Below are 11,145 nucleotides of genomic sequence, written 5' to 3'. Positions count from 1 at the left end.
ACAAACAAGACAAAATGACAACCCTCAGAATGGGAGAAAATATTTGCAAATGAATCAACGGACAACAGATTAATCTCCAAAATATATAAACAGCTCATGCAGCTCAATATTAAAAAAACAAACAACCCAATCTAAAAATGGGCAGAAGACCTAAGTAGACATTTCTCCAAAGAAGAAATACAGTTGGCCAAGAAGCACATGAAAAGCTGCTCAACATCACTAATTATTAGGGAAATGCAAATCAAAACTACAATGAGGTATCACCTCACACCAGTTAGAATGGGCATCATCAGAAAATCTACAAACAACAAATGCTGGAGAGGGTGTGGAGAAAAGGGAACCCTCTTGCACTGCTGGTGGGAATGTAAATTGATACAGCTACTAAGGAGAACAGTATGGAGGTTCCTTAAAAAACTAAAAATGGAATTACCATATGACCCAGCAATCCCACTCCTGGCATATACCCAGAGAAAACTGTAATTCAAAAAGACACATGCACCCCAATGTTCATTGCAACACTATTTACAATAGCCAGGTCATGGAAGCAACCTTAATGCCCATCAACAGATGAATGGATAAAGAAGATATGGTACCTATATACAATGGAATATTACTCAACCATAAAATGGAACGAAATTGGGTCATTTGTAGAGACGTGGATGAATGTAGAGAATGTCATACAGAGTGAAGTAAGTCAGAAAGAGAAAAACAAATATCGCATATTAATGCATATATGTGGAACTTAGAAAAATGGTACAGATGAACCGGTTTGCAGGGGAGAAATTGAGACGCAGTTGTAGAGAACAAATGTATGGACACCAAGGGGGGAAAGCAGTGGCAGGTGGGAGTGGTGGTGTGATGAATTTGGAGATTGGGATTGACATGTATACACTGATGTGTACAAAATGGATGACAAATAAGAACCTGTTCTATAAAAAAATAAATAAAATAAAATTCAAAAAAAATGTAGGGACCGAACAGAATCCCTTTTTGGTAAAGGGGTGGCCATAAGTCTGGTTCTCAATCCCCCACCCCCTAAAGAATCCATGAGCTACCCCAAATCCTTTCCATAAGCTTCTTTTCTGCTTTGATCAACTAAAGTCAGTTTCTGTTGCATATAATTAAACCCTGACTGATGCAGAGGTGTGTACAGGGAGTGGGTGTAAACAACAGACCCTCAGGAAAAGAAGAAGAATCTGAAGATTGGTTAGTGGGCCTGTTGGGATCAAGGGCAGTGAAAATCCAGCTTTAAACAATGGGACTCTGACAGATCAGACATACAATGGTGAAAGAGCCAGTTAAATGAAAACTTCCAGTCACATAAAATGAAGTGCCCATTGAAAGCAAGGCTCTAAGAGGCTGAGTGGCTATTCTATAGAACAATGAGGGGCATATAGACTTCAAGCTCCTATACTAATTACTCAGCTCAAGTGTCCACCTAAAAACTAAGGACTTTTTATGACTGTGATGGAAGAATCTCACCTTTCTTGCAGAGGCAGGAACAGGGGAAGAGGTGTATAACTTGGGCCAACCAAGTCAATCAGTGGGAAGCCAGAACTATAGCAGGTCTGCTCTACTGGAGCTGGAATCATGGAAGTGTTGTAGCTGGTGGTGGTGGTTCTACCAAAGCAGAGAAGGAGGGGGAAAAATATCTCAGCTTCTCCCTTTCTCTTGCCCTCCAACCTCTTAACTCACACAGAAATCAGAAAACATGACTTACTTATATCAGTTTACCTGTGATATGGAACAGAGGAGAGGAAGGAGAAGAATGGACATGAGAAACAGATTCAGACATGATACGAATGGAAGGTCATCTTTTCCACAGTCTAGAGATATATAACTACTGTCAGATTCCAGTGTACCTAGAAGGCAATTACAAAGTCAAACCCAATAGGAGAGGCAAATAAGGGTAAATTTTTTTTGATTTCTATTGGCAAAATCTAAAGCGTACATGTTGAAATAGACCCTGAGAGTGCTTGCTAGACCAAGGAGGGAGCAAAATAATTTTAGATTATACTGAATTTATTTGTATGGATCCTTACCAGAGGTCCTTCAATAGGCTAGCTTGAGTAGCCAGAAGAGTTCCAATTATTTGTTTGTTTGGTTGGCTGAATCTCGGACTAAACAGTGGTCTACTAAACAAAGTTAAAGGTCATAAATTCCTTGGTATAAAATAGAGTTTGGAGAAGGGATAGAGAGGGGAGATTGGAATACTGAGGACACTTCCATGTTCAATGTTTTCTCCACCCACTAACTGAATTTCTAGAATGGTTCCAGAAGACAATCCTTTATTGAAAGTGTTGAGAAATACATTAGTGAGGGAAACACTGTCATCTTTGAAAAATACTATCATGGCTATTCTCTGTTTAGGCCGAGGATTGTCATAGGATGCTGCAGTTGAAATGGGCTCCCTGATTTCAATAGGGCTACCAGGATCCTAGGGTGGCAGACTCCAAGCAGTAACACTAAAGGCAAGGTGGACATGGTTACCAAATAGGCACAAGAAAGTAATTCAGATGCTAGATGAATAATAAATGCTCACTACTATCTACTTCTTTGCCTGTCCATTGACATAACTCCTTTTCCTAATACTTACACTTCAAAATAAAGCTTCCACCAACTATAACACAACCAACCATTAAAAAACAAAACCAAACCCGGTAATGTATTCCAATTATCTTCAAAAGATTCAATCTAAATCTCACCAGTAACTGCATGTCTACAGTCTGTGGGTGATGGTCACCCCTCTGATAACTGCTATTTTGTCTAAAAATTCTATAATCTGAGCAATAAATTGTAAAATTAACCACCACCACCACACTATCAATAATGAAGGAAAGAAGAGAAAAATTATTTTAAAATAGATAAATTGCTGCATTTTATTGAATCTAAGAATCAGTTGTAAAATAAACTCTTATTTTATGTACCATTAAGGAAAATGATCCATTAAATGATGACACAATACTTTCTCATCACTTATAATTTAGAGCTATTTTATAATTATTTAATGTAGATATAGATTTTTATCTTATATAACTTTATGCATACAAAAAATTAAAATATAAGAAGAATATATTGATTATGGTATTCCTCAGACTTCTTCATATTTATAGTCCTACCCTGAATTCCTCCCACATTATTTCTCCAACAAAGATTATTTGCCCTACTGCTTTCTTTCCATGCTTTTTTTTCTGAACATAGAATAACTTCATTTCAATGTGGAATTGTACTGCAATATTTTAGAAGGCATTTTAAAGGACAATTAAACTAAAATGAGTATTATCAACAATATCCATAACTCAAATGCAGTTATAATAATGTGAACTGCTATGACCAAGTAAGCATATGTGCATATAGTAACTACACCATGAATGTTGACTGGTTACCAGCGAGATAATCAATTTTAGGATGCAGCCTTATTTCAAAGGTGTTGAAAAGTGAAAAAAATGAGCATCTTAGAATGAAACACAGTAGTTAATGTAAAACACACAGGACACTACAAGGAAGAAAATACAGATCTGTAGTTATAGTTCTTTCTTTTCTGGTGGTGTATTTTACTTCTGTTCTCCATTAACCCTTTCATGTTCTATTTAGCTTAATCCAGCACCTCAACTGCTGTTGTTTGTTTGTCTGCTTGTTTGTTTTATCCAGTAGGGTAACCAAAATCTTCATTCTTGAGGATTTTGAATCATTGGTGGCTATACCAACATAGGGTTACTGTAATGGCAATTCTTGTCTTTTTTCCTGCTTTTGTAATGGGTCACTTTATGTAATTTTCCTTTAGCTACCCATAAGATTTTCTCTTTATCAATTATTTTCAACATTTTGACACTCTTATTGTGGTTTTCTTTGTGTTCATTATCTTTAGGTTTTCTTGAAATTCATGGCATAATGGGTTTATAGTTTTCATTAAATTTGGAAAAATTTTGGTTATTTCTTCACACTCCCCCTCCCCTTTTTCCTCTTGGGACTCCAATTACACATATGTTAGACTGTTTGGTGTTTTCCTACAGGTCATTGAGGTTTTGTTCCTTTTCTCCTGACTTTATCTTTCTGTATTTCACTTAGGATAGTTTCTATTTCTAGGTCTTCAAGTTCACTATTTTCTTCTTGGTGTGGAATATGCTATCAATCCTATCTCATGGACTTTTCATTACAGATTTTGAATTTTTCAGTTCCAGAACTTCCTTCCTTCCTGTGAGGTCCTCTCATGTTGGATTTGTGACTCGATTGAATGTCATTGTTTCTCTCAAGGCAGCTGACCCTATAAGACTCTCTCCCCTTCCAGGTTCTGGTAACTTCTCCCAGTCCTTATCCCTTCAGTTCTAGCAGTGTTGATAGCTTCTATGATTGCTAGCCCCGGGTTCCTACACTACCCCTTGTAGTATTCCTAAGCACTGCTAACACCTCGTGATTAGGCTCTTTGCATACAAACCTCTTAGAAGAATCCTCATTTAAGGTGCTGTTTCCTGTTGAGACCCTGACTAATGCACTGGTGTGTTAGAAAGTTTTTAAAGTATCTAGTTTCCAGTATCTTTGCTAAACATACTTTAGTTTTAATAGTTTATTTCTAGAAATTCTTGAATTTCCTATGTAGACAATCATAGCATCTTATAAATGGTGGCCCTTTTGTTTTTTTAAAATACTTATGATTTTATAATTTTATTTACTGTTCTTTTTCTTTCTTATTTTTCTAGCTAAAACCTCCATTATCATGTTAAACAGAAGTAACTATAGTTGTCTCATTCCTGTAATGTGATGCAGGTGATGGTTCACCATTAATAATTATACTTATTATAGATCTGGGGTAGATACCCTTTTATAAGTCAAGGAATTTTTCTTCTCTTTGAATTTATTATTTTAAAAAGTCATGATCAGGTATTGAATTGTATTGAATGGTTTACGGCATTGTTTGAAATAATCGTAAAGCTCCTTTCTTTTCCTTGTTCTGCTCTCCCTTGGGGTCTTGCCTCCATTCTGGTAGTGGCAAATCAAGGTCAAGGACTCAGAGACTGTTCTTCTTAGCTCCAGCCTGGAAGGGCAGGAATGGAGCCCTATGGGTCCTCTTGGGTAAATTTTGGGCTTCTTGGAATCTTCCGTGTGGAGCATTACAAGATGCCCATGAAGGCATCATTTTGATGTATTATTTTGCTGACAAAACAACTGCTTAAAAAAAATCCTGATTTATTCAAGACCTCCTTTCTGTTGGAGTTAGGAGAGGAATTAGTAAAGAGAGTGTTGAGGAGAGAAACCCGTATGTATATTGCAGCAATCTTATGAAGTAGGTTATCTGTATGCTTGGCTTACAGGTGAGGAAACTGAAGCCCAGAGAGGGGACATGCACTGCTCAGGACAATGGCAGAGATCCTGGACCTCTGATGCCATACCTTGTGCTCACAAACACTGCTTGCTTCCTCACAACAGGGAAGTGAGACGTAGGTCTCACCTCCCACAAGTGTGCTTCTGTCTTTCCCTGACCCTTGGATCCTCAGCTCTAAGCATCTCTGAGTCTAGCCCCACCCTCCCAGCAGTTCTTCAGTTTGGAAGCATTGTGGCCCTCCGACCCTGCTTCCAGACCCTCTTGGGGTTCTGTGTATCCTGTCAGTGTTATGAGTGTTGTGTATGTATGTGTGCAGGTAGGGGATAGGGTCTGGGTTCCTCTCTGGAAAAGGGATGGGAGCAGAGAGGGGGGATTCTGATTCTGTTTTCTCTGTGGACCAGGCTTGGTGCTGAGATGGGACGGGCACTTGCTGTTGCCTGGTCTGCTCCTATCCCTTCTGTGACCGCAGGCTGGACAGCTTCCAACTGCCTGGTGACTGAAGACTCCTGGCTGCTTCTGGTCTCCCTCTTCTTCCTGATCTGCCCTTTGGACTCCAGCCTGCCCCTCCTTGTGGCATGCTCCTCAGTGACCAACCTGACACAGACCCTGGAGGCTGTGCCCCAGAGTGAGGAGGGGCTCTGTCTCTCTGGTTCCACTTCTGTTCTGTGCCTGGATGACTTCTCCCACTTCCCTGGGCTCAAGGTCCTGGGGCTGAGTCTGCATCTCACCCAGCTCCTGCCAGGAGCTCTTGGCAGCTTGGGACAGCTGCAGCAGCTCTTCTTCACAGGCCCCTATACAGTTTACCTCTTCCTACCCCTGATGGCAACCTAAGCTCCCTCCAGGCCTCGCTTTTTTGGGCCCCTGCCTGGATGGGAACACGGGTGTCCAGTTTTCTCCCCGTCTACGGCAGCTGAGTGTCAAGTATAGTTGCCTTCAGAATGTGGGGGAGCTGGCGGACATCTTCCCAGACCCAGTGCATGGCCCCTCCTTTGGCGATGCCTGGCTTCTGGAGATCTGGACCTGTCATTCAACAGTCAGCTGAAGATGGCCAGTCCTGGGGCCCTCCAGGGGCTCAAGCTGGGGACCACACAAAGATGAAGGCAGCTGCAGTGGTGGGACTGGGGCTGCAGAGCCTGGACACCCTGTCTGTGATCAATGCCGACACGGCCCAGCTGCCTGCTGGGGCAGTTGCACACTTCGAGCTGCAGGAGCTGAATTTGGCATCCACTCTTGTAGGGCACATAGCTCCGGAGGCCCTGGCTTCCTGCCACAGCCTGAAGAGCTTGGGTCTTAAGAGCAGTGGCCTGATGACTAACCTGCCACCAGGTTTCCTGGAGGCCATGCCCAGCCTTCAGAAACTGAACTTGAGTAGGAACCAACTGCAAGTACCATGCTGGGCACGAACGAGACAGGGGCTGTCAAGACTGCGGGCCCTGGATCTGTCCAACAATGGACTGCACACCCTGCCCCCAGTCGCCTTCTCATGCTGACCCAGCTGTGGGAGCTGCTACTTCAGGGAAACCAGCTGATTTGTCTGCAGGGCCAGGCATTCCAGGGCTTAAGGAGGCTGGGTAAGTTGGACTTGGCCAAGAATCCACTGGGAGACCTGGGCAAGGGCTGCCTGCAGTAACCGCCCTAAGCCTGCTGGATACCCGCATGGTGCTGAGCTCAGCTTTGGGCTTCCAGGGCGTCTGCATACCTTGAACCTGCAGTTCCCCTCTGGCCCTTCTGAGGTAGTATTATCCCTGCCCATGAGCTTGACCAGCTTGGAGTTTCATGCGGTCTCAGGCAGGAAGCCTGGGATGCTGGCTTCTAATGTCTTTCCAGTCTTGCAGACCTTGACTCTAAAAGGCTGGGGATTGCAGCTGGGGACCTGGAATGTCACCGAGATCTTCCCTGCCCTTTGCCAACTCTCCCTGCTTAGTGATAGCTTGCTTGCAGGCCCTCTGCTCCCAGGACACCTCCAACCTTTTCCTCTGGCAGCTCTCCAGGCTCTGGTATCAGAAGGTAAGGGGGGACGGGCACAGCCCCAAGCCCTGCTGCATCACGGGGCTGTCCAGCCTATGGGAGCGGAAGCCGCAGGCACTTCAGTCCCATGTCCGGCCCTGCTCAGTGCTGCTTGAGGAGCTGCTGGGTGAGCTGCCCAGGGCAGGTGTTGCATCTGGTCAAAATGGGATTAGAGACACTGTCTGCTGCTGCTTTCCAGGTCCTAGTGCTAGACTGGGAGGCAGGCCTCACGCTAGATGGCAGCCTCCAGGAGCAAAGTCCCCAGATACCCCAATACAGTAAGTCCCCTACATACAAACAAGTTCTGTCCCGAGAGCATGTTTGTAAGTCCAATTTGTTCCTAAGTCCAACAAAGTTAGCCTAGATACCCAACTAACACAACTGGCTACATAGCACTGTACTGTAATAGGTTTATAATGCTTTTCACACAAGTAATACATAAAAAACAAACACAAAAAATAAAGAAAACATTTTTAATCTTCCAGTACAGTACCTTGAAGAGTACAGTGGTACAGTACAACAGCTGGTGTACAGGGGCATCGGGTGAACAGGCAAGAAGAGTTACTGACTGGAGGAGGGAGAGGAGGTGGGAGATGGTAGAGCTGAAGGATCGTCAGCTATAGGAGACGGAGGGCGAGCTGCAGTTTCACTCACGCCTGACGCTGACGGCACAGGTTCTGGTTCCTTGCTGGATTCAATTCTATCTACCCTCTTGAAAAAATGATCCAGTGATGTCTGGGTAGTAGCTTTTTTTTTCTCATCATAGATGACACGGTAACACTGGATTGCATTCTGAATGGCTGCTGCAACCTTCGTGTACCGTCCTACGTTCAGGAGCTGTGCCTCAAAAACTAACAGTGCCTCCTGAAATAAAGAAAATCCCCTTGCCATTTCCTGCGTCGTGAATCTCTTCGGTTCTTCAGTCACTTCTTCTTCCTCTTGTGTCTCTTCGTCCTTTCTCTGGGCCTCCAATTCCATCACGTCTGCATTAGTAAGCTCCTCGTGTTGCACAGCTGCTTCTGCTGATCTCCTTGCCCTTCTTACAGGAAGCCAGGAACTCGTGGATCCTCCATCTTGTTCAGGGCTTGGCTTCAGGGTCCGAGGAGTCAGAGGGGTGAGGGTAGGAGGTTCCTTTATGATGTGTTTGTGTCCCACTGAAGGCAAGACCGGAGCTGGGTGACTGGGGAGCTGCTGCCTACTCTGGAGGGCCACCCTCCGATGGGCCGGGGGCTGTGCTTCTGTCTCCTTGAGTGGGATTTTGAGCCAGGCAAGGACGTGGATGACAAGGTGGCAGATGGCATGGCAGGGAGCTGGGTCACGCTCTGTGTGCTGAGTCGCCAGGCCCTGCACACCCCACGCTGCTGCCTGGACCTCTGCCTGGCTGCCTTCCTCCTGCTGGCTGCCCCCCACCCCCCAGGGCTGCTGCTGGTCTTCCTGGAGCTGGTCTCCCGCCACCAGCTCCCTTGTTGCTCTAGGCTGTCCTGGCTGCTCTGCAGAGGAGACTACTGCCTGTGGCCCAAGGAAGATGAAAGAAAGGACGAGTTCTGGGCTTGGTTGGGGAGCAGGTTGGGGCAGCCTGGGTTGGGCTAGAGTGAGTGCATGTGTGTTGGATGTCGGGGGAGAGGAAAAGCAAGCCAGCCTAGCAGGGAGAGAGTGGGTACGTGTGGGTGTGTGAGCCTGCCTCGGCTTCTGGCAGGAGGTCAGGGTGCTGTGTGTGTAGGGAGGATCAACTGGTGGCTTTGGGGACACAGGCTTTGGAAAGGCTCCGGAGGCTTTCCAAATGAATGAGAAAATTTGGGAGATGGCAAGTGGCAGTGCAGTATGTGATGTGATGTCAACATCTCCAAGTCCTCAGTAAACCTACTAAATCCATGAAGTTCTCGGCTTAATTGGACTTTTTGTTTTTGATGGAAACCCACATGAGGCAGAGGGCAAAGGGGTTGGGGTCATGGAAACTGTAGCCCAGAGGAAATAAAGTTGGGAATTGATGGAGAGTATGGGGACGGAAGGAGGGCTCTGAGCACTCTTAAGCTGTGGAATGGGGTCCAGGCCAAGTTCAACTAGATCTTCAAGGGGCAAAGGGGCCCCTTGGCTTATAGAGGAATTGGCAGCTGAGGACCAAAAAGCTGGGATACTGTCCAGGAGGCAGCATATTGATTGCCTGTTCCCTCAATAAGAACACAAAGGCACGGTCATTTCTATCATCTTGTTTGAGCCTCATAGCAGCACTGGGAGGGGAACCCGCCCCCTTGACACTCTGTGCTCTAGCCGTGCTAAACTACTTGTACTCCCCGAACACCATGCACTCTTGCCTCTGGGCCTTTGCACATGCTGCTCCTTCACCCAAGAACACCCTTTCCCCCAATTCTTTCTTCTGGGGAGAAAAGTATCCTTTAAGTATCCTTTAAGATTCAGCTCAGCCATGACCGGAAGGCATCCTGATCTCCCAACCTGGGTAAGCTGCTGCCTCTGGGTTCCCACAATCTCCTGCACTTCCCTTTCTCAAAGTACTGATCACACTGTACTGGCCTTCACAGGTCTGGGAGACTTTTTTTTTTTTTTAATAAATTTATTTAGTTTTGGCTGTGTTGGGTCTTTGTTGCTGTGCACGGGCTTTGTCTAGTTGTGGCGAGCAGGGGCTACTCTTCGTTGCGGTGTGCAGGCTTCTCATTGTGGTGGCTTCTCTTGTTGTGGAGCACGGGCTCTAGGCACATGGGCTTTGGTAGTTGTGGCACGTGGGCTCAGTAGTTGTGGCTTGCAGGCTCTAGAGTGCAGGCTCAGTAGTTGTGGTGCATGGGCTCAGTTGCTCTGCAGCATGTGGGATCTTCCCAGACCAGGGCATGAACCTGTGTCCCCTGCACTGGCAGGCGGATTTTAAACCACTGTGCTATCAGGAAAGCCCCTGGAAGACTCCTGAGCAGTGGTTTTCAAAGGGGGGTGCACAACATGAGCCACTGGAGTTTAGGAAGAAAGTGTTAAAACTTCTATTTCTATTTTGTTTCTAATCTCACTTTATTCTGAAGCTAGACTGCCTGCTTTTTAGCCATATGGCTTGAGTAATATGGAATAGTATTAGACACTCTATCAAAGGACTTTGAGAGGCTAAATGACTTAATACATATAAAGTACTGAGAGCAGGACCTAATACTGCATTGTAAATGTTCAATAAAAGTTAGCTTTTCATGTAATTATATACGTACATGTATATCGTTTATAAGTAGATAAATACACATATATTGGGCGTGTGGGCTTAAAAATGTTTTTGCTAATAGGGAACGTTGCTAATTTACTAACAGGAAACTCGATTGGGCAAGTTTAGAGATCAGGCTCTGAGGATAGGGACCAGGTTTGATTCATCTCTGCATCCTTAGAGCCTAATGCTAGCCCAGTGCAGAGAGGGTCTTGATAGACAACTGTGGACAGAAAAAAATGTTGGTGGATGCTGGAGCAGAGAACTGGGATCTAGTTCAGGCTCTGTTGTTTATTTCTATATGACACTGGGCAGGGTGCTTGGCCTCCTGGGGCCTTAGTTTTCCTCTCCTGTAAAATTCCAGGCATTAATTAGAGGCTGAGGGAAAGCATGGAAAAATTCCAGGCTGGATTTAGGGTGAGGGGCGCCCTCTTGTGTCCTAATGGTGTCCTCTCCCTGTGCATCCTCACCTCCATTCCTCCCCTTCAGGGCAGGTGAACCTGAAGAGGACGTTCTTACCTGACCCTGCAAAGCTGCCTTTCCAGCTTCAGAGTCTGACGCTCTGAGTCTTAAATGTCTCCAGTTCTCCTAGCACCTCACACCGCTGCACCATCTCGCTCCCCACTCA

General features: G+C 45.2%; 1 pseudogene; it reads left to right on the top strand.

Annotated features, from left to right (window-relative positions):
* The first annotated feature begins 5,626 nt into the window (after window positions 1-5,626).
* LOC101279453 (toll-like receptor 12) lies at window positions 5,627-8,917 on the top strand (annotated as a pseudogene).
* The last annotated feature ends 2,228 nt before the right edge of the window (window positions 8,918-11,145 follow it).

The sequence above is a fragment of the Orcinus orca genome, chromosome 1 (assembly GCF_937001465.1).
Source record: "Orcinus orca chromosome 1, mOrcOrc1.1, whole genome shotgun sequence".
NCBI classification, from domain to species: domain Eukaryota; kingdom Metazoa; phylum Chordata; class Mammalia; order Artiodactyla; family Delphinidae; genus Orcinus; species Orcinus orca.
Note: the sequence above shows the minus strand (reverse complement) of the source record. Positions and strands in the feature narration are given on the sequence as shown.